The sequence below is a fragment of the Phalacrocorax carbo genome, chromosome 10, assembly GCF_963921805.1.
Source record: "Phalacrocorax carbo chromosome 10, bPhaCar2.1, whole genome shotgun sequence".
In the NCBI taxonomy this organism is placed as follows: domain Eukaryota; kingdom Metazoa; phylum Chordata; class Aves; order Suliformes; family Phalacrocoracidae; genus Phalacrocorax; species Phalacrocorax carbo.
The window spans coordinates 26,227,031-26,248,614 of record NC_087522.1 but is presented as its reverse complement, the minus strand read 5'-3'; the positions used below and the strand labels follow the sequence as shown (position 1 = coordinate 26,248,614).

Below are 21,584 nucleotides of genomic sequence, written 5' to 3'. Positions count from 1 at the left end.
CAATGGAAAACAAAGTTAAGTATTACTACTAATCCTGCTTGAACCACAAAGCTTCTGGTCAGAGATCAGGGAAAAAAAACCCAACCCAACAATGTAAGTAATTTTAATATCACAGACCAAACATTCTCAAAATTACACTACATGAACACCTAGTGGTTCGGTTATCACAATGGCTGTGTTTTGGAGAGAACCATGCCCATACCACTTGGTTTTTTAGTCTGAAGGTATACACAGAACACTGACCTTAAAACAGTTTTAACGGTTTAACAGTTTAACTGACAGTAACAGTTTATGAACTAATATAGTTTTAAAAAGTTCTTTCTTCTGATAAAAGATTTACACCAACAACAAAAACAAATACTGCTTGAAAGTATTAAACACTCCTTTGGTTTAGATACAGTAATAAATAAAAGTGCGTACAATTTTTGTGACATAGCTGAACTAACCAAATGTCTTTGTAAGACAAAAGTTATCTTAGCACATGTACAGGACAATTATGTAAGAGAGAAGGTTTATTTACTCTTGCTTACTGCAGTGTTTACTGTATTGACTCCACACAACCTTAATCTAATATAGCCACAGTCAAGAATGAATAATAAAAATTCAAACATCAGCTCTGGCATCAAGCATGCTCTTCCTGCAGAGTAATAAGCTGATAATACACTGATAGCCCTTGCAGAAACCTGTTTACAAAAGGAAGTAGGAAGAGTGGAACCAATATAATAAAAGAACAGAGTATGGAAGTTATAGCAGGATATAACTTTTGTTAAAAAAGGAATAATTTCTGACATTGAATTGCTTCTTTCTTACACTTGCTAATAAAGTGTCGTGGTTTAGCCAGCAACTCAGCCCCACACAGTCACTCGCTCACTCCCCCACCAGCGGGACAGCGGAGAGAATCAGAAGTGTAACGCTCATGGGTTGAGATAAGAACAGTTTAATAATTAAAACAGAACAACAACAAAAATGCAATGGAAAGGAAAACAATGAGAGGCGCGAAACCTGGGGGGGGGGGGTGGGGGGGGGGGTGGTGTGTGTGTGAACCTCCAAAATAAACTGCACGTGGCGCAGCCGCTCACCACCTCCAGTCCTCCAGTAGTGTCTCACAATTCCTTGAAGTTAAAAGTTACACTTCTTATATCTACTCCTTTTCATACCAGATATTATCTTCATATTCCTACTTTCAGTGTAGTTTTTTTAGTCCTTCCCTTCCACTTCCTTTAGTTCTGAACAGTTCAGTCTAATTTTAGCAACCATATCAAGAACAAATAAAAAGATGCCCATTATTCTCCAGACTGGTATTTGAAAGAGCTCTCCATGGTTCTGAGCAACATCCTGCAGGACCTACTACCTGCTCTGGGAAATCTTTTGCTGAAGAGTCTGGCTAAGACCCAGCCACTGAAAATAAATCTAGTGCCACTCTGACAGATCTTGTTTCCGCAAAGTGAGGCTCAGGACAGAACAACCTAGAAAGGTAAAGGGGAGTCTGGATGGCACTGACGTTCAGCTCTACAGGAAGGGAGGAGGATAAAGGATCTCCATCTCTACTGGCATAACCCACAAAACTAAAAAGCAACAACGAATCAAGAAAACAATTTACAAATATCCAGTTAAAACAAATGGCAGCAGAAGCTAAGTGGAGAGCAGTGGCTTCCCCCTAATACCCCAAACAGTATACACATCTACCTTGAGGTATTCAGAAGTGAAGTACTGTTTTTTGAAGTTGCATTTGCTAAAATCAGAATACTTTAGACAGAGAAGTACACCGAACAGATTTTTAAAGACCTTGAGAGATTCCATGTCTGGGCTCACAAGTCAAGGGGCAATGAGAAGAAAAAGTTTTGAGACAGAAATGGTCCCATAAATCTGATAGTAGACGACACCAATGTCTTTCTTACATAGACACTAATGTTTTGATGACAGGGATTCTAAAGGGTAAAAGAGGGCAGGTTGTAACAGTAAGGCATTAAAACATCACTCATGTAAGGTAAAAAGCTGTTTAACACCACTGAAGGCCCTATGGTGATATGACTGCTGAGTGCAGAGACAGAGGATTTTATAACAAAGCTGGACAGTCTTTTAGAAAACGCTGGGAAGGAGCTGGTAACTTCAAGACCACACCCACTCCCAGAAACAACACAGGAAGTAGTATAAAAGAAGTCTTTAGAGTACAACTTAAGCTGCTTTACAAAAGATTATAATGACCTGGTTTTTGCTCCCTGCGACTCATATAAACCAAGCAGAGAGGTGGTGATGAAGCTTAATTGGAAGATTCTAAATTGGTAGGCTACAGAATTTTTGAGAAGCGAATTCTTACATGCATGAAAGCCATAGCAAAACTTTTTTAAAGCACAATAGAACTAAAAGACTCAACATAGATTCTGTAGGGCCAAATGATGTTTCAGTTGTAACAGTATAACTTTAATACAAGACCACAGCAGGAAAGCTAAATTAAGTACACGCATTAGCAGTTACTATGAAGGAACTTAAATTGATCCTCCCATTGAGATCTTCTTCACAAAGAAGACAAGAATTCTTGCAGCTTTAAATGTCAGTAAAATTGCTAATAATGAATCATCAGGACCAAACTGTGAGAACTGCGTCCACATACTTATTTGAATGGAACTCAAGTAAGCAACACAAAATTGTTAAGAATTTTACAGTATCTTATCACTTAATATTCCATAACAAGGGAATAGAATATGACCATCAGTTTTTCAAGAAGGCTTTAAGGAAGACCTGAGAAACAACAGGTCAGTAAATATGGCTTCTACATCAGGTGAATAAGAGGAAACTACAATACACATCCGAAATAATAGGCACACGGATAAACACAAGATACTGGGAAATAATCAGCATTGGTTTTGTGAGGGAAGTCCTGCCTCAGAAGGTGACTAAGTTTTAAGAACAATCAAATTAGCATGAAATTAAGGGAGAACTGGTTGATGTCACATATTTGGATTTTCAGAAGGCACTATGAAATTGTGAAATTCAACCTAATTAAAATGTGTTTGAGTTTAAAAAATTGGATATGTTAAAAAATAGAAAAATATTCTTGCTAGAAAAATCCATCCATGGATATTACATTGCATCTGTTTTAGAACGACCCAGATTCTGGAAGCTCCGAAAGTAAGCTAGAAGGATCATGGCTGCTTGCTTGTACTTCTTCCCCAGGTAACTGCTATCAACATTTGAGGAAGACAGGAAAGCTTTTCAGACAAAAGCTCAGATGAAATTAATTTTACAGCTGACTGTTTCTGTCTGGATCTTATAAGCCATAGTCATTGCTGAAAATCTGTTTGTATAAGTGAAGAACAAAAGTGAAGGAAATTGAAACAAAACAGCAAATCAACACTTGCACAGAATTCAGCCCAGAGCTTTGATACAGTTCTTAAGAGTCTTCAAGATACCAAATATAATGCTCATGAACTTCTGAAGCAGCAGTTAGGTAGACTATTTTTGTTGAAACAATTTCAAAAGTAATTATAAGTGAGTTGGCTGGAATGATATATAGTGCGTGTATGTGCATTTGGAAGTAGGCATCGTGAGTGGAATTCTGCAAATAGTCAACAAACCCACATTGCTGGAGAATTCAGGGCTACCTTTCGCAAAACTAAGTCTTACTGTGTCAATGCTAATAGAGATTAAAAGTCAGTAGAGAAAATAAAATACACTTTTAAGACCACTTTCACACTATTCTTTTTATGAAAAGCAGCAGCAAACCATAAAAAGAAAGAAGCCACAATGTGTGACCAGTCATGTGAAGCCAGAGAAAGAAGAGGGGATATCATACAGCCTAAGCATTTCTACAGAAGAAATGTTCTGAAAGTTGTTTGGATGGTAAAATAAAACAGGAAACATTTTACCTGTAGCCTATAAAAAGGCTTATTTATAAGTACCGGGACTTACAGGAAGCAAACTACTACAAGACACATTTTGTCTGATAACTTTGTCCTAAACAGAGAGCTAGCCATTCCTCATAGCAAATTGATTGAAAAATTCCAATAGTTTTGTAAATGCAGTAATTGCTATGTTTTTTTATGAAATAATAGGGTATTATTAGGACAAAACAGTTAAGGGCTCCAAAAAGCAGGCTGTTCAGAAAACAAGATAAAAGAAAATTTGTAATTGTTTGTTTCCAACCAGTACAGTTTCCCAAAAAAATATATCCCTTAAAACACAGAAGCAATCTGAGAACAATAAGTACTACACACAACACAAAATATTGACATAATACACACTGATTGTTTGAAACACTGCTACTTCTTCCTAAACAGTTCCTATGGTTAGCTTTAAAATGTCCTTTCTGCAGGCATGCAGTCCCTTGCAGGTGAGTGAAATACTTCTGTTCATCACAATAAAATAACAAATTAATGCCATGTATGAGCAAGAGGATTGATTAGCTGGCCTCCTGACTTACAAGAGGTAAACGCATTTTTCTATGATTGTTATATCCTAATGAAATCCTAATGAAATCCTTTGTGCTTATGTTTTAATTAACAAATCACACCATTTCATGCGTACGTTTACGACTTAAAGCATAGGCAGACTGCACTTTTCAAAACAGTGTCATAAATAAATCTGTGCTCACAGGGTGTCACATGCTGCTGCTTGTATAATTCGGTCCTTCTGTATTCAAAGGACTTACTGTTCCCACTTTGCGCCCCTAACTTCAATCCTGATCCTGCAATGGACATTCACAGAAGCATCCGTACATAGCCAAAGTGTCAGCTGCAATCAATGTACAAGATTTCTCAGAAACAAACAGAACAGAACCCCTGATTACCTATGTGATTTCACACATTTTAATTTTCCAAAATGGGTCTGAGTGATTTCTAATATTTTCAGAATAATATTCAGTCACCGATTTGGAGGAGAACTATTCACTTTTCCTTTTTTTATTTATGTGCATTTGTGTAAGTGATGTCAAATAAATAAACCATTTACTAAATTCACTTATCAAGGCAGGGAACACAATACCAAGACCCCATTCTCAGTGCAATAGTGCCTGGACTATTTCTAATCATGTTATATAGAGGATAAGATTGAGATCGCCAAAACATCAAAACCCACAGGATTTATTTAAAATTTAAGTAATCATAAAGCATTACATTCCAAGTCTGTCAGGGGAGGGAAAAGTCAATTAAGATACTAAAACTTGTTTTCAAAGTTCACGGAACACTATATGCTTCAGATACTAAAACTTCTTAATGTCTGTTATTCAAATATCCCAGAAGTGCAGTACATGGAGAAACAGACACTGGAAATTAGGCAAATAACACTGATGAAGCGGTAACTGATTTTCTTGCCACTCTCCATCCATCACCACATTTTTAACAAAATACTACGAACAAAACAAGCACTGGGATTCCTTCTTTAGAAAGGATCCTTTATGCTCAATTGAACTTTTCACATATACCAGTTCTCCAGCTCTTGCCTTCTGCAGATCCATATGCTTTTACAAAGACTGAATCAAACAGCCACCAGAATTCTGACTGAATTGTATTCTACAATCAGCCTGCATAATTTGTAAACATCCAACTTTGAGATCCAGTTCTCATTAACCAAAAAAACCTTGAGTTTAAGTACATTTCTTTATTTCAGTCATGCACAACATGTGAAACTTTTAAAAACACATATGCAGTGGAACATATATTTAAAATATACTCCTATACCTTCCTTTTTATATCAATGATGCTAGACAGAAGCCTAAAATAGCATTGGCTGATCAAAAATTCAACTCCAGGTTGTTTTTTTTAAAAAAATCACTGTCCTGATTTGCTTTTAACAGATCTGTAAACATTTTCCAAACTGTAAAAGGGATTCCTAATACTAGCCAAAATAATAGTGTACTGACAACCAGATCTACCAACAAAAAGAATGTTTTCATCTGTTTCTGATTACTAAATAATAATAAACTTATAAAGGAACTTGGTTATGCATAAGTATAAAAATATTCATGTGCTGTCAAAAGCCAGAACAGTCTTTTAAAAAATAGTATAAGAATATTCACATAATAATTTATTTTTGTGTATTTATGTTCAATAAACAGCAACAACTGACAAAATTATGCTTCACAGTTCTTTTTCTTAAGCAACGCATATTAAGATCATAACCAAGAAAATGGAAACATTCAAGGCCATTGGTTTGAATTACACCTTTAATGCAGTGAATTGAAATTAACTCCATCTAAAAATTCACCCAAAATCTTAGTTATCACTGAACCAGAAATGAACTTAAAGCAGTGTTTTGACATGTGCTGAACCTGAACCAGAACAAACTGAACTAAACTGAAAAATTTGCTAGTTGCTAGTTAAGTGCACATAAAAAAATATCCATCAAATACAGAACATGGGGCTGGGTGGGGGCGGGTGTGTGCAAAAACTTATTTACTATCTAATTCAGCTTGATGTTTATTTAGTCTAAAGTAATTTTTTTAGTCTTTTCACATAACATTCCAAAAGGCTTCCACATAATGTAGTGAGTAACACAAACAGCCATATCTTCACGAAACGCTACATGCACAGGCTCATTGAGTACAATTCAGTTATTTTTTTCACCTGACCACAGGAAGACCTCTTCCCAAATCTCCGTATGTACTCATTTTAAACTTTCTTCGCTCCTAACCTATGTTACAGAGGTACACCAAAAAAATTACTCTGAAAATGTAAACATTATGTCAAGATTATTTAGAACCAGATATAATGCTAAAGTTTCCTATACAGATTCTATTCGGGAAAAAATCAAGAGACTTTGCGTTCTAGATAATTTAATCTTATGATGAACTACACGTGACTCAGCACAGTTCCGTGAGGAAGATAAGATGAATCTTCGCATTACACTGTTTCTATTGTGAAAAATAACAATATATTCCTGTTTTTCTATTCCCTTATGGAGTTACAAATTCACAAAAAGACTGTTTCTCTTCTCTGAAGAGACTGATTTTTCTAAGTGATTGTTGAAGAGCCTGGCCAGAACAGGCGATTTCATTACAGTTCATTGATCAGGCTCTTCTTCAGTATACCATACTTAAACACATATCCAACAACTCTTTTTTCCACAGTTTCTCCAGATTTGCTTGGTACAGAAGTTAAACTTTTGCCTCAAAGAGCAGCTTTGGAATTCTTTTAAAATAAGGTTCTATTGCATACATCACATTATATGGGTCTCTGTACCAGAAATATAGAAGCACTAGTTACACAACAAAGTCAGTTCTATATACACATATGAATAGGATTTGGTCCTAGTGTATAACTATAACCAGCTAAGATAAAGCTATATCCTAGCACATTTCCAGGGAGCAGTGCAGGCCATCATTTCACAGTTCTGTTGAGGAAGCTTTCCCACATGCAATGCGGGCTTTTTTTGTTTTTCCTTAGTTTTTTTTCTTAGTTTGCTTGTTTGTTGGTTTGGGGCATTTTGTTGTTTTAAGTGTTATGCTTTCTCTTCTCTCCTGCCCCATTCTCTCAGATCTCTGCTTGGCAAAAAAAGTGTATTATAAACCAAACCGCTGAATGTTGGGACATAAATAAAAAGGCATGAAACTAAATAAACCATTACAATGACACATCATCCAAACATTATTTACATATTCATAGTTTTGAAGATTCTAGAAATTAAGATAATTTAAAAATGTTCCGGAGATCATTACCAATAATAAAATGAAGTAGAAGGGAACAACTTATTCTGACAATAAAGAAGAACATTAGGTTCTCCCAAACACTCTGCACTGCAACCAGTTTTACCAAAATGATCCCAAAATAAATCTCATATTTGATACTAAAAATAAGATAAAATAAAATTTTAGCAATGGCCTGGTTCTTAGCTTGTTATAAAATAACTTAGGAAAAGTGTATTTTTAAAGATCGTTCCTTAATATTGTATAATTAAACAACAGGTGGGAAAGATTAAAATAAATAAAACCCCACACACAACAGAAAAACCTAGAACCCTCTCCAGAATTTGACTGCATGAACTGGTACAGAGGAACGGGGGCGGGGGGGGAAATGCCAAAATTTTTCTTGCCTTGAAGAACCCTGAACAAGCAGTCACACTGAGCAACTTAGCTGCTGAAGAAAGATAAATTCATAAACACAAGTCTTCCTAGATTAAAGAAACACCTGACTACTCATAATTAACAGGCCAGGAATAAGACTGAAATAAAAAAAAGTCTCAGCAATATGCAGAGTAACAGAATAAATTGCATTTCAGAAAAAAATACTGTTGGTGTGTACAAAAAAGAAAACAGGAAAAATATTATGTCTGCTAAAAAGAATATAGATTAAGAATGAAAGAAAAAAGAAAAACACAAAAAACTTTCCTCTGTGCATATGGGCATATAACATGCTTTTAAGGTCACTAAAGAAACGGCACAGATTAAGATCCTGTTGAAGTACAAGACACTAAACGCAGCAGCTGGCAATGACTTAGTGAGCATCTACAGGGAAAGGAGATTTGGAAGCAGCATACTTGTACAGAAGTACTAAATTGCAACAAAGTTTGATAATTTGATACAGAAAATAATCAGGTTAAGTTAATTCTTCTGATACTTCTTTACAGCCTTTTTTGAGTCTCAGTACATACAGAGCTGGAAAAAAATCCATAGATTTTTAGAAAATCTTACAGAACCTACTTACTATATTTGGCATGCACTAGGAAAAGATCTCTTGCTTTCTGCCATCAACTCCAGCTCCAGATTATAAATTTACAACCATTAATGAAGTAGAAAAAAGTTGATGCAAAGGGATAAATGAAATGCAGGCAACAAGCAATCCTTCGATATAAGGCAAATGGGCAAAACCATCAAGTACTGCCTACTTTGAGGGATTTGCAGAATTCAAGCCTGAAAGATCACTGCTCCAAAAAGGCACACGGTAGAAATAAAAGCAGAGTGAGTGGTGGAGGGCCTCTGTTATTAAGATACTCTCTGAAGCCATTAGAATGCATGAACTGCATTCCACTAGTTTTCTGAACAGAGCTGGAGTTTTCCTTTTTCTTGACCTTGCTTTGTGCTATGCTCCCTGCTCTAGCAAGGCATCAAAATAATAATCCATTGTAAAATATGTTGCTATAAAATACTCCTAAACTCAACAGATTATTTTACACTGGTCACAGTCTAGCAACATTCCCTGGAATGCTGCTATTGTACCGAACAGCTAAAACTAGATACAAGCTGCTAGCTGAAAAATCTGGAGAGGAGCTGAACAGTTCTCATTTAGTGATTTTGTAGTATGTTCAGAGTACATGTAAATGCCATTGCTTTTGACTTAAAGCGTATGCTTCAGAACAGAAGCAGTTTTCAGAAATGTACCATTTCAAATACATCGTGAAGCACTGCGATAGAATGAATGCTCTATCTTCAGTTTTTGCAAAATAACTTCAGAAGTATCAGAATTAGTTAACTTTTCCCCTCCAACAGAACTTAGTAATTCAGGTTCATAATACAAATCATTTCATATCATAATTAAAAAATTATCTATTAGTTAATAGCAACAACAATTACAAATTGAAAAACAGAGATTCCAGGTATATGCAAATTCGTTTTCTGGAATATCCCAGTTAAAACAGGAAGCAACATTATAAAACAGTAAGCAAACATGGAGATCAGCAGACTGAAAACAACTAGATGAATTGTGTGAATGGAAACAGTGGGGCATAATTAGTGTAAGCATCTTTAATCTGGATGTTAATTTAAAACAGAAATGGTTTAGTAACAGAAAAATACAAGCAGCATAAAATATTTTGAGTAAAATAACTTAACCTATTTGAATAGTATTGCTACACTAGGAAAAGTTTTATTCCAGAAAGCATTGGTTCCCATACTGCTGCTAATAGTGGCGCAGCACAGCACGCACACACACTTGTTTTTCTAACTATTCTGGCTCCTGTTCACAGAATCTTGTAACCACAGAAAGGTGCACAATCCAGCTGATACTCCAGAGCCTTCTTTATCACTGCCTAAGATATGATTAACACATTGTTTTACAATGCTCTGTGGGATGCTAATCACAGCATTCAGGAAACTATGAAAACTCCACTTCCTAGAACTCCATTCATTGTTTTTTGTGTCCCCCTTTTAAAATACCTACGGCTCACCACACCAGTTTTCATTCTGTCACCTCTAGAAGAATGATTTCTTCTCAGATGACTGTTACGCGCATATAACAATAGTATACATAATTTTTCCATATTTGTTTGTCTTCAACAACTACCAAATCACACCGAAATAAAGACAAGATAATCAAGAAGAAAGGATGCATGATCCAAATGAAGCACAAAAATCACCAACTGCTGCAAGCATTCATTGACCAGCTGCACAGTGCTGAGTGGTGCTTTTGGGTCTGTGAAAAAAAAGCACGAAGTTATAAGATCAGCAATCTCCTCACAACCTTCAGATTACATTCACGCCAAACACGACTGCCATGTAACACTGCTGACAAGATCAAAGTTATCTGACAACAGGGCAAAATGGAATGACTGCCCTCTGGAAGTTTGCAATCCCAGATTATGATCAGTCACCAGATCATCTACTCGAAGGGAAATACTAAGTAAATAGCTGTCAGTACATATAAAGAGCCAGTAAAAACATGACCTCCTGTACAGCACTGCAACTGTAACATGCAGAAAAAGAACACTTTAAGCCAATGGAATTTCTAAAATGCGATTGATCGAGAAGAGAGACACATGCAGCAGTCCCACCTTCCTAAGCCAGTCTTAGGGATAGAAGGGAAAGGAGTACTTTTCTATGGTTATAAAAAAGAATACCATCAATATCAACATAGTTGGGCAGGAAGGTGCAAAAAAATGGTCTTTAAAAAAAACAGGACTTAGTGAAAACATTAGCATTTTTCCTGGAGAGGCACATATTCAGTGGCAGAATTGCAATGCCAATATTCATTCTGAAGGATTCTACCTTTAGCCTGACAGATGAAATTCTACATGGTGTCTAAAGAGGAGAAAGGAATGATACAACTACCGCATAAGGAGATGCAACATGCCCCTTTAATATGCATTTGACTGGCTGAAAAGGAGCTGGTAGTGCCTTGAGACAAGGATGGATTTCATAGATTTTAATATTCTTGTTACTGTTACACATTGTATTTTACATAGAATTTGTGACAAAAATCTTACCAGTAACATGCTGACTTTGGTAAGAGTGTGTTGATAATCTGTTGGCAGAGGGGAGTACGGTACAGAGAACTGAACTGGGATTCTTCTGTAGTATTCTGTAACACGTTTGTTCCGTAAAATGAGGTCTCAGTTCCATCTGCAAAGCCAATGGCAGTCCTTCTTCCTTTTTTCCACCTAATGTGGACATTCTACTAAACAGTCTTGTTGCACTGCCTCTAATACATTGCACCTCCCACCTTTGCTTGCCAAGTAGCCTTTTTACCACCAAAGAAGCTCAGAAAATCATTCACTAAAATATGTCTTCCCTTCTCCTAATCAAAGTCAGTCTTTCAAGTATATGATAACTCAACCAAAAGCCACTGACAGAAAGCACAGATTTATTTTGTTCATGTTAAACAAGGGAGAGTCAGGGAGGAGAACACAAGTACCATTATATCTCTCCAAAATAGATCAGTTTGTTTCAGGAGCAGTTTGTCACCACCCTCAAGAGAACTGTATACCATTCATGACAGCTTACAGATACCAAAGGCTGCATGGTAAACTGCTGAGTAGCTGAAGATACAAATGTAGATACAGTGCACTAAAAATGGCCAGACCTTTAGAGGCAGTGGTGATTATGGCTGCCGTATGATACTGAAGGCAATCCTGGTAAGCATTATACATGGCTCCAGTGAGGCTACACCTTAAACACTGTGTTCAGTTTTGGGCCCCTCACTACAAGGAGGACACTGAGGGGCTGGAGCGTGTCCAGAGAAGGGCAACGAAGCTGGTGAAGGGTCTGGAGAACAAGTCTGATGAGGAGCGGCTGAGGGAGCTGGCATTATTTAGTCTGGAGAAGAGGAGGCTGAGAGGAGACCTTATTACTCTCTACAACTACCTGAAAGGAGGGTGTTGGTCTCTTCTCCCTAGTAACAAGAGATAGGATGAGAGGAAATGGCCTCAAGCTGCGCCGGGGAAGTTTAGGTTGGATATTAGGAAAAATTTCTTCACCGAAAGGTTTGTCAAGCACTGGAAGAGGCTGCCCAGGGAAGTGGTTGAGTCACCATCCCTGGAGGTATTTAAAAGACGTGTAGATGTGGTGCTTGGTTTAGTGGTGGACTTGGCAGTGTTGGGTTAACAGTTGGACCCAATGATCTTAAGGGTCTTTTCCAAACTAAATGATTCAATGACTCCATGGAATGGAAAAGCCATCTGCTCAAAACTTTTCTAAAACCACACAAGCAGGGAAAAAAACTTTAAAAAAAAAAAAAAACAAATCAATAAATGCCTTTTGTACCATTCATACTTACAGTTTACCTCCCAAATCTGGCTTAAAAATCAGTTTGTTTGGCCAACTAATTGCTATCTCGCTTTCCAAGTATTTCAGATCTCCAATGTATTTTATTTTTACAGCCTTGATTGGGACATATTTTTGTTTGCAATTAACCTATTTGGTAATACATAGCCAGAAATTCCATGTGGTTGCCAGAACACAACAGCTTTAATTTCATTGGCTTTCTATGGCCAACTAGGTTTTTAAGATGCTTTGAGAGCTACTTCTTTAGTTTCCTTTTCTTATCACATAGTCAGAGCTACAGCCAGATGATGTTGCTGGGGAGGGGAGGTAAAAGGCGAGCTTCCACAAGAACATAAAAACAATAAATAGAAGCTACCTCCTTAAACTCACTTCACCCATTTGTCAGGCCCCACGTTGGTATCCAAAGCCTTGTTGCCTTCTCTAAGAGTCCGTATCCTCTGGCACATCCCCTTTCAGTGAATTAATTTTCATGGATGTTAATATGGTACCCTCTCCTGAGTCCTGAAAGAAATCCACTTTCTGGTAATAATGTTCCTAATGTATTCCAAACAGGGATAGCATGAAACTGCATCAGAAAGTCAAAAGCATGGGCAGCAGCACCAGCATTTTCTTTACTCTCTTCTCCTCTTCTGTTAGAAGCCCCCTTTATCACCCAACTTTTGCATGCTTTTCTTGGTCCTCTTATATAACTATGATATACCCAGAGGTATTCTTGCAAGTACTCAGCAGATGGGTTTGCACTTTTTTTCTGCCCAGTGGAAGGACAGGAGAAAACGGACACAATTTAGAACACAGTAAATTCCAGCTCAATAAAAGGAAGAAAAAAACCCCAAACCTATGAGGACTGTCAAACACTGCAGCAGCTCACAGATGATATGCAACCTCCATCCCTGAAGATATAGAAAACCAGACTCAAGCAAGCTGTTCTAACTGGAGCTGCTACTGAGGGGCTGGACTAAATGGAAATCCCTTCCAACCAGCATGATTCTACAGTTCATGTGTGCTGAAAAGATCTGTGCAGTTCACATTACACTGAATGCAGCAGGAAAAAAGCTACCCAAAACACATTGGTTAATTTTAAATACAGCAGCTTGATTCCATTCACAGTAATTATTAGGCAATTGAAATTGTAGCCAATTGCTGACAAACACTGTGAGGAACATCAATGAAAGGTTATTTCACAAGACAGGGAATGTGGCATCTACAGAGTGAAACAATGCTAGCAGGAGACTTTCTTCATTTATAAAACAACTTTGTTTAAATACTAGATTTGGCTTTATCAGCAAAAGCTGAATTTTGAAACTGGGACATGCAAAGCTACCGTAAGTAAGTGTTACTTCTACTGGCAAAATATTGAATTGTGGGCTTTGCTATACATCTACATTCATCCTATTCCAATAAATTGGTTTAAAAACCATGGCCATATCACAAGGAGGTTTTTAATAAAAAGCCTATTTAAGTTCAGCCACTTACAAGCCTATTTTTTAATAGTATGAATGAAGGCTAATTGCAGCAGTCACAATGCTTCCTGAAACTTTTGTTCAGCTAAGTATTGCTACGGTTAATTAAAAAAGCTTGGTGAGGAAAATTTGTTTATACAGACTCTGTTAATACTGTTTCCAACATAACCTGACATCCCACTCACTCATCACTGAAATCCAATGATCATTAAAAATTTTTCCTATTTTTTTGCATCAGAACCACACACTTTGTCCAAAGTAACACATATCTTTTACTAAAGTCATCCATGCAATTCAAACACATTAAGAATGAATGACCCCCATATAAATTGATCAACTATTTTAATACAGTTAACATGAGTTACAACAAATATCTTCAGGAAAACTCAATCTAATTAAAAGACAGTATCATTAGGATCACCCTATAATTAACCTATGCCCTGATCAGGATTTTTTCCACATACTGGCAAGGCATCTAATCTTTCTCATTCCTTTTATATTTGGGTTATTTCAACATTTGTTTAAAAACAAAGAAGTCCCCCCCCCAAAAAAAAACCAGAGGCCACAGTCAAAAAACAATTAAATAAAGATTTTCCTATGCTAACAGGTTCTGCCAATTCCTGGAGTGTTTATTACCCACCATTTAACATAATCCAAACTTAGACACAATAAAGAAGTACTGAATTATCAGTGTAGTATGATTACATGATTAAAAAAAAAAGCAAAGCCAAAACAACTGCAGAATATTTCTATATTGTAGGTGTACCCTTGGCATTTATCTATATCCTGTTCTTCTCTCCATGTCAACTATAATTTCTTCTAATAAACAACAAATACTGTGTAAGACTAACACCCCCAGTTCATTTTATCTAAAATTATAATATTAGATAAAAATTTCTAGCTCACAGATACTGTCATCAGAATCGCCTATACCAACTCTCTGCATTTCATATTAAAAAACAAAAACCCCTGTGACATAGTTCCTCACCTATTTAACTGCAGGACCCTGTGAAGCAGGAAACATATGCCAGACAAAACAGACTTCTTGTCTGGCAATTTCCTCTGATTTGTGTTCTTAAACAATTTGTCAACACTTAGTTTTAATTTAGTTAACAGTCTAATCTCAGACATTTAAAATGTATAGATTATCAAGGATATTTGAAATTTGATTTTCCAGGCACTATAAAAATATTCCTAATTTATAGTCAAATAATATCCACCAGGTTACCACCTATAATTCTCCCAAATTTACAGTCAATGTGTTAGAATTGGAATATATAAGTTTAAAATTAGATGTCTTCAAGATCAAAAGTTACTTGCTCTATTGGAAGAAAATATTTAAGCTAAAAAATATTTTAAATTTTAAAAAAAAAAACTTACTGTAATATGCAGAAAGAGATTCTATGCTGCTCTGGGCATCTTTTGTAAAAAGCTGTTCTCCCTATGCTCCATGCACAAAAGACCCAATTAAAAAAAAAAAAAAAACACCTAGAAACTAGACATTAAATCATAAAATGTAATAAGATTATCAGGTTATTAGACCACCCCTCTCCTCTAAGATGAGATCACACGAGCTTATGCGTCTTACCACTTTTTATGATCTTCCACAGACAGACATGGTCTTCCCAGTCCATTGCTGTGCTTCACAAACCACACTGCATGAATCTCCACTGGTAAAAATGTAAGTGTATTAGGTTTTGTGGTGTTCCAAAAGACCTAGAACAGCAGCGCTTATGCTCTGTATTAACTCAGCCTCGATTTTTTCAACCTCTCCTCACAGGTCATGGATCCAGCGTTCTGATCATCAGTACTATTTTCTTCTGGACTCTCCAATTTGGCAAGGTAGATTTGTTTGCATGCATTAAGTGCACGGATCAAAACCGGACACAATGAGCTTGTTGACTCCATTTCTACCCTAAGTTGAGCAGAGGGATTTAAACAGTGTTTTATGACAGTGCTTCCATTTATTTATCCTGGTGTGATGTTACATTTTCAGAACTTTATTTTGCGCAGATACTGTTGACTTATGGACAGCTCTTAAGCCTCCATCTTCTTCTTCAGAACCCTCAGCCATTCCTTATTCTGCATTTGCCTATTTTATTTTTCTTTAATTTAAAAGCAGCGTTTTAAGCTTGCCCTTAATGGCATGTAACCCATTTTTCCCAGATCATTCTAATTTGTCAGTTCATAGAATCATAAAATCATTTTGGTTGGAAAAGACCTGTAAGATCATTGAGTCCAACCGTAAAACCAACACTTCCGAGTCCACCACTAAACCATGTCCCAAAGTGCCACATCTACACATATTTTAAACACCTCCAGTGATTTAAAGTGTTCCAGTTGGAATTAAAACAGGCTTTTATTAGCTCTGCATGTTTGAAAGACAGTTAAGCTTTTTATTAACCTATCATATTTTAAACAAATATTCACTTAAGTACACCAAAGAACTAGAAATAACGGGAAGAAGAGGAATGAAGCTAAATGTAGCCATTTGCAATACTGTATCTCTAAAGAATGTTTAATTCTAACCCAATCTTCCAACCTCTATGCAGTCTCTCGGCCTAGTATAATTTTCCACTGCAGTAAACATGCAACTCAACGGATACATTGGTAATCTCTTTTCTTGCAAGGGAGAAAGACATGAAAGACTGTTGTTTGTGCTGCTGCATCAGAACTGACTTATACAGAATGCACTTTTAATAAAGAATATATTTCTGAGAGCCAGCCGAGCAATAAGCTATCTTTCAGACAAAAATCCAAGCTAAATGACTACCAGAATAAAACAGTGAACTGAAACCAAATGTCAGAACAAGAAACACACTTTGCTGATCCTCAGTCAAGGGGGAAAGTAGTAAGCAAGAAAGATAGCAGATACTCCATAAACACAGAGGGATGGTCCAGCTTTGATCTTGATGAAAATGGCAGGGCTAGATCAGCAACATACCCTTTTGAAAGGGTATTTTTCTTTTCCACCAGAAATCCTATGTTGATCTATTTAGATATGCAGAAATAAGGGATACCTAATCCAAGATTTCAGGTGCCTGTACAATAAACCTTAAAACTCAAAGTATAAAGGCGTTTTGCAGAGATTAGTTTATCTTCAGAAGCCTATTGCGGATAAATCTAACTTACAGTATGTCCAAGAAAGGATAAGACAGTGTTTTAGAATGTAATAAAAATGCTTAGTTGATCTTCCTTTTTTAATAAACTACAGAACCACAGTTCACAGATGGAATGGATTAGATCAAGTGTGAAATATGATGTGGCAAAAAAAAAAAAAAAGGAAGGACTACCATGGGAATATTTTTACATGTGAGAAACATCAATAGGTAGATGGATTAAATACAGTTTTTCCCAGCCAGACTCTGACAGCAGAAAGTAGTTCCAAAAGCAGTTTGTTATGCAATCTGACAGGAAGCACGAATCCAACACAATCCATAGACTGCATAATCAAGTAATATGGGAAAGGTATCACCTTCACTCTATTGCTCAGCTAGTTGCCTCAACATACCTGCGTTACCTAGATCTTAAGCTCAAATCAGCTTTCCTCCACTGCTCAGTCTCCCTTAGTAATTGAGCAATGCATACAAATCCACTGGCTTAACTAGTGCTCCAGACACCACAGTTTATAGACCTGCACAAATCCTCTTAATTATCCTCCCACACAAATTGAACAGAAAAGGCAAAAAAGAGGTTTCACACAGTTCTCAACCACTGCGCTTTTTCCTTGCTAAAGGAAGGACTGCACCTCTACAAAATATGCAGCCATCACCACAGCTTACAGACAAATCAAGGTAGTGTGAACATAGTAAAAAATCAAGTATAAAAAACTAAGCATAAGGAAGGATATATGCATGCATCCAGGCTCACACTTAAACAAAAAAAAAATTTTACTTTACAAAACTGTAAACTAAGATACAGAGAAATTGCTGATTCTGTAACACCATGTACAAGGGATCAGCCAATTCTGTTAAGTGAGGTTTGGACAAGTCATGCAAGTTTGTCATATGTACTATTCATTCATTTCCAGGGCCTGAAGCACATGGATATTTCACACAGCGCTGGAGGGGTTGGAGCAAGGGGGGAACCCTGTTATGATTTTCTAGTTATCTGCTATGATTTTTTCCCTCTGAACCATTGTTTGTATTCGGCACTGACAGGACGCTCCTACTAACAGCAAGGGCTGGGAGGGATCTGGCAAGATGAGCCAGTTCTAGGCTAAAGCGCTCAGAGAAGCCACATCTGTTTCTCTCCAAAGTCAAATCGCCTATTTCCAGACTAGCAACTTTAACACAAGAGTTACCACAAACTGCTGGACAGATCCACTGACTGGCTGCTGCCGGAAGGGACAGGTTATGCTCCCCACACTCTTTGCTCCTGCCTGCAGAGTCTCATTTTTCCCTTTGCACCACTTCAACACTTTCTGAATGTTTATCTGAGCTGATCCATCCCACAAACCAAGAAACAAAAGTAGCCACCTTTTTGATGGGTTTGTGAGATAGATCAGTTAACTGGTTTCAGCAGGAATCAGATATGGAGGAGAACAGGGTTCAGGAAATGGAAACAACCCCTTTCAGCAACAGTGAGCAGTTACAACAGCTAACCCAGTTTCAAGAAACCAAGAATCCTGGAAACTGGATGCTTGGAAAGCCACCACCATATTCTTTGTCCTGGCCTGGCCATGCGGTCCTCAGAACATAATTTTAAATCCCACTTTTTGGTTTTTTTTAAACCATTCATTAAATTCTTAAGCTAACAAAGTACTTCAAGAGCTATGACTGTATAAATAAATCATAATAATTTAGAGTACTTTAGATGTCTTCAGCTTGACAACCATTACTGAAGCTGGCTGAACAGTAAAAGCATCTCATCTGCAACAAATTCATTTGAGCTGTTAGTCTAATTTTGTTCAATTGTAAAAGTCCAAGAAACTTTCACAACCTTCTTATCCTTGCCATAATTAACGATACTGATCATGACAGTATTTTCTACCATTCAAAAGAATAACATCATAACATGCTTCATTTCTAAGTTCGCACCTGAATTCACGTTTCAGTGTAGTTCACTTCATTCTTCAATCAACTTCTCAAAAAGACAGTTGCTATTCTTCTAAGATTTATCTTTTATGATAAATTTATGTATTTAAATAAGTATTATGGTACTTGCATAGACCTTTAAAAACATAAAAATCTGGAGTACTGTTCTTAATACTCGTCACCATTTGAGAAAAATCTATCACTGGATCTAGGATATCCCAGAGCACACAATAGTTTCCATCCATAACAGCTTAGTTACTTGTAACTCTCAGAGAAAAACTACATGAATAGGGCCTGTGCCCAACTTCTGTAGTACAGCTTATCTCTGAGAAATAAATGTAGTATCTGCAATACAGACAAAAGAGCCCCAAAATACTGCCAAATAATAAGGAATTTGTAAAGAAGACAGAGGATACATAATGATTCTATCAAAGAATCTCTCTTTTTAGAGGTGAGAGGCAAAGAGGAGAACGGAGAGAAATGGGTGTAAGGAGAAGAGTGTGTCTGATTGACCCAATTTTGTCAGTGATCTGACATAAAAGCAAGGGACCTGACCTATCTTTTGCAAAGTTTGCCTTTTCCAGCTGACAAGGATTTATCAGCAGAAGGGCAAACTTCAGTTGCTGTTTAAGTAGCAGGGGTCTTCATCTAGTTCCTTTACATCCAGTTTTTGTCCCAGTGGAGGCAACATCAGAGAGGAAGAAGTACTTACCACCTATAATTATTGTTCAAATTAATAATTTTGAAGACTCTTCTTCTTACTTTCATTTTGAAGCCCAGGTAATTCTCTGAAAGTAGAAGAGGAAAATAAGATCATTAGGTTTTATTCTTTTTTATCTTTATCCATGTTTTCATCCTTTGACTATTATATGCAGCATTAAGTGATGCATGCAAACACTTTTATTAAAAATATTGCTCAGAAATTTATATTATTTGTGATTAGATGACTTGCAGCAAAATTCTTATGAAAACAGAAATGTATGCATATGAACAACATCTATTTATACTGAGGTCCAAAACACCAGAAATTGTCTGCTTCATTGCCAACAAAAAACAACAAAGGTTAAGTATAGACCCTCAAGGCATCTTAAAATAAATGGGGGTAGGGGGGTGGGGTGCTCTCTGGGCTCGGCCGCCCAGCCAGTTTTTAACCCAGCGCAGAGTGCACTTGTCCAAGCCGTGAGCAGCCAGCTTCTCCAGGAGAATGCTGTAGCAGACAGCGTCAAAAGCCTTACTAAAGTCCAAGTAGACAACGTCCACAGCCTTCCCCTCATCCACTAAGCGGGTCACGTTATCATGGAAGCAGACCAGGTTAGTGAGGCAGGACCTCCCTTTCATAAACCCATGCTGGCTGAGCCCAATCCCCTGGTTGTCCCGCCTGTGCTGCGTAATGGCATTCAAGATGATCTGCTCCATGACCCTTCCCGGCACCAAGGTCAGGCTGACAGGCCCGTAGTTCCCCGGATCCTCCTTCCGACCCTCCTTGTAGAGGGGCATCACATTTGCTAGCTTCCAGTCATCTGGGACCTCCCCAGTTCACCAGGACTGCTGGTAAATGATGGAGAGTGGCTTGGCGAGCATCTCTGCCAGCTCCCTCAGTATCCTTGGGTGGATCCCATCCGGTCCCATGGACTTGTGAACATCCAGGTGAAGGAGCAGGTCGGTGACTGCCACCTCTTCAACAGCTGGGACTTCATTCTGCATAGTAGCATCATCTCCCAGCACAGGGGCCTGACAGCCCTGAGGATGACCAGTCTGACTATTAAAGACTGAGGCAAAGAAAGCATTAAGTACCTCAGCCTTCTCCTCATCTTTCGTGGCAAGGTTACCTTCCGCATCCAAAGGAGGGAGGTTATACATATAAAACATAGTAGATTGTTTTAAACAAAATCTTTCTTTTGGTTTATCAAGGCATGGAGTTACGACTTCATTTAATAACAGTAGACTCACTACTTCAGAGTGGCTGCATACTACTAAACTAAATGTTGATTCCTGGCCATTTAACAGAAAAGCAAACAAAAGCTGCCCATATCAGACTCTGAAACAGCAATAAACTGGATGTTGAAAAAGCTAATTTGTGAACCTCACTTCAAGGAAAGGGATAAAACTGGGGAAGAAAAATAAATAGGAAACCAGTTAAAGCAACAAAATTACCAGGAATAGGAGTGGAGAGGAAATGATAAATTCTTCAGATGACTGTGTTTTACTGCCATGAGAATTCTGCCAAATTAGCCTTATTTTTAAATGCAAATTAAATGATGTAATATTTTAAAGAGAAACTTCAGTGCCTCTACTGTTAAATGAAGACGGTGAACTGGCAACTCTAAATATCTCAAAAGCAGCAACAGTAATAAAATTTTAAAAATACTGACTTCTGTATTTTCTTTTTCATGTAATAAAAAATTTAAAATAATCAGCACCTACAAGGTCACAGCCCATGAACTTCCAAAAATTAAATGCCTGGGGGAAGGAGTGAGATAGCCTATTTTCATATCCATTTGAGACTGATAGTTTGGGTATACTTCAGCTAAGGCAGCACTCAGTAAGAAGGATACAGCTTTTCCTGAGATAAAGGATCTCAGAAATCAAACCAAAAAACACAGCACTGTTACCCCATCTATAAAAAGTGACATCAGGAGTTCAGCTTTCCAGAAAACCTAA

At 37.3% G+C, this 21,584-nt stretch overlaps 1 protein-coding gene across 3 annotated transcripts in view; it reads right to left on the bottom strand.

Moving 5' to 3' along the window:
- The window catches only part of FUT8 (fucosyltransferase 8), a 135,977-nt gene that overhangs the window by 88,776 nt on the left and 25,617 nt on the right, over nt 1-21,584 (bottom strand). For all 3 annotated transcript variants that reach the window (XM_064462712.1, XM_064462713.1, XM_064462714.1), the window contains exon 2: nt 19,636-19,711. The gene's annotated coding sequence lies outside the window, so the exon portion shown is untranslated. The remainder of the gene's footprint in view (nt 1-19,635; nt 19,712-21,584) is intronic.